Here is a 2,822-nt window from a genome sequence, read left to right on the forward strand (position 1 = left end):
TGTATAATCAAATATATATAAACAGATTTATATAAACACTTAGATATATATATATATATATATATATATATATATATATATAATACAAATATACATATATAAAAACACATATACAGATATATTTATATAAACACAATTATATATATTTATAAATACATATACATACGTAATTAATCCTAAGATAACTCAAAACTGTTTCTATCATTATCAACTGTGTTATGAATCGTTTCTTTATTTGAAAACTGATACAATCTCTTCCAAATAAGTCATATAATCAAACAAAAGCAGTTGAGAATGGATCCTACTTTTTATATTTTCTCCTGACGGGATATTTCCTTTGTCTAGTCCAATTAGCTATAAAACAAATGATAATTGAAGTAAATAAGTTAGGATAATATTACTTAATCTTTATATAACCTTATGATACCGTAACCAGTGGAGAAAAACAGAAATTCAGTTCAAATTTTTGAAGAAACCCATCGACTGCCCTGTTCTTCATCTTTAAATTAATTATCAGATATTAGGACCTTTAAATTGTACGAATGGATTAGGAAAATCCTACCTGCTCGTGACCTTCTCCTTTTTCTGTTACATATGTGAACAACCTGTCGGTTCAACAAAAGCTACATAACAAAAGTTAATTGATTTGATTACATGGTGGGACAAGGGAAAACCCACCCACTTGGGTTCTTAAAACCGTGTGTATATATAAACAAGAATAGATACGCGTTATTTTTTTTTTTATATATTAAATCACAAAAAAAAAAAAAAAAAAAAGTTTTTATGGTGGGATTATGAGTGGGTCTAGTGTGGATAAATACAGCTAATCGATCATTGCTTTTAAAACAGATTTTTTTTTTTTATTTATGTTCCTTTTGGTTGGCCAAGTTGTTTACGCATGCATATTATTCCACCACCTTTTCACTTTGCTTTTGATCCCACTTAGGGCCACGAAATCCTTTCTCTCGGTTGATACAAGATGTGTAATGGGGACGACGGGTATACATGATTAAAATAGGAGGTGATGGTGACGATAGAATGATAATTATCGATGATGATTATTATGATGAGAATTGATGATGATCAGGAAGCGAAGGAAGAAGGTGAGGATTCATACGTAAAAGATCATGATAATTGAAGATTATTATGATTTTATATAACGATGTCAATACAATGATAAAACGTTATTATTGTTCAGCTCATTAACCGAAATCTACCTATTCTATTTTTTTTATTTATTTATTCGATTGCTGCTTGCCATTTGTTCAAAACCGAGACCCACGAAATTAAACCCACTCGATCACTCATCTCAATCGTTCAAAATAAAGGTATAGATCCTAAGAAGATGAAAAAGATGAATAAGATGAATAAGATTGTGTTAATTGATTATTGAATGAAGAAGATGAATAAGAGTAGAACAGAAGAATATTAGTTAAATAAATTGGTTAGAAGATTAATATCAGAAATAGGCTGATGGACGGATTGTTTAGTTAGTTTGTTGCTGAGCGAGAGGTACAGAGATCGAACCTAGTCACCTGCACAATTTTTTTTAAAATTAAATAGAAACTGTTGGGCCGAAAAACCATTTTAAGTGTTGAGGCCGTAAAAATCATTGTGGTGATTGGGCCGAAATACATATGGGCCGAACTATAGGATAAGAGAATTTATTGGGTAAATTAAGATAGAAAATAAGCAAGGGTACAATGGTTGGGAGTAAGGTTCTTGATCGAGAGATCTCAAGTTCGAGTCCCGTCTCAGGCACCTTATATTCTTTTTAATGTTACAAAGGTATAACACATTGTTATTATTATTTTTATTTTTATTATTATTATTATTATTATTATTATTATTATTATTATTATTATTATTATTATTATTAAGTATTAGGTATTATTATAAAAAATATTATTTTCATTATTATTATTAAACTTTCATCTTTATTAAAACTACTACTATTATCATTATTTTTATTATTATTATCATTATTATCATTTTATGAATATTAATATTAACTCTATGAAAATTACTATTAATATTAATTTTAAGAATATTATTATTATTATTATTATTATTATTATTATTATTATTATTATTATTAACATTATTATTATTATCATAAAAAGATACAACTCTTACTTATTCTTTATTAATATTATTTTATCAAATAACTATTAGTTATATAAAACTATACTTAATACATAAAACATAACTATATTTTTGTTTAAAATATATAAAATGAATATATTTAGGAAATATATAAGTTATTAATATAAAGAAAATATGACTAATAAATAGATATATATTTGTTCAATTTCAATGATATGTGTTAATATATACAAATGATATAGGTTCGTGAATCCGAGGTCAACCCTACACTTGTTAAATACGTCATATGTATTTTTACTACAAAATACATTAGGTGAGTTTCATTTGCTCCCTTTTTTACTCATTATATTTTTGGGCTGAGAATACATGCAAATGCTTTATTAACTGTTTTACAATATTTATATGCGTGAGTTTCATTAATCCCTTTTTAAATGCTTTCGCAATATATATTTTTGGGACTGAGAATACATGCGCTGCTTTTATAACTGTTTTACGAAATAGACACAAGTAATCGAAATTACATTCTATGGTTGAATTATCGAAATCGAATATGCCCCTTTTTATTAAGTCTGGTAATCTAAGAATTAGGGAACAGACACCCTAATTGACGCGAACTCTAAAGATAGATCTATCGGGCCCAACAAGCCCCATCCAAAGTACCGGATGTTTTAGTACTTCGAAATTTATATCATGTCCGAAGGAGGATCCCGGAATGA

Source organism: Rutidosis leptorrhynchoides, chromosome 3 (assembly GCF_046630445.1).
Source record: "Rutidosis leptorrhynchoides isolate AG116_Rl617_1_P2 chromosome 3, CSIRO_AGI_Rlap_v1, whole genome shotgun sequence".
NCBI classification, from domain to species: Eukaryota; Viridiplantae; Streptophyta; class Magnoliopsida; order Asterales; family Asteraceae; genus Rutidosis; species Rutidosis leptorrhynchoides.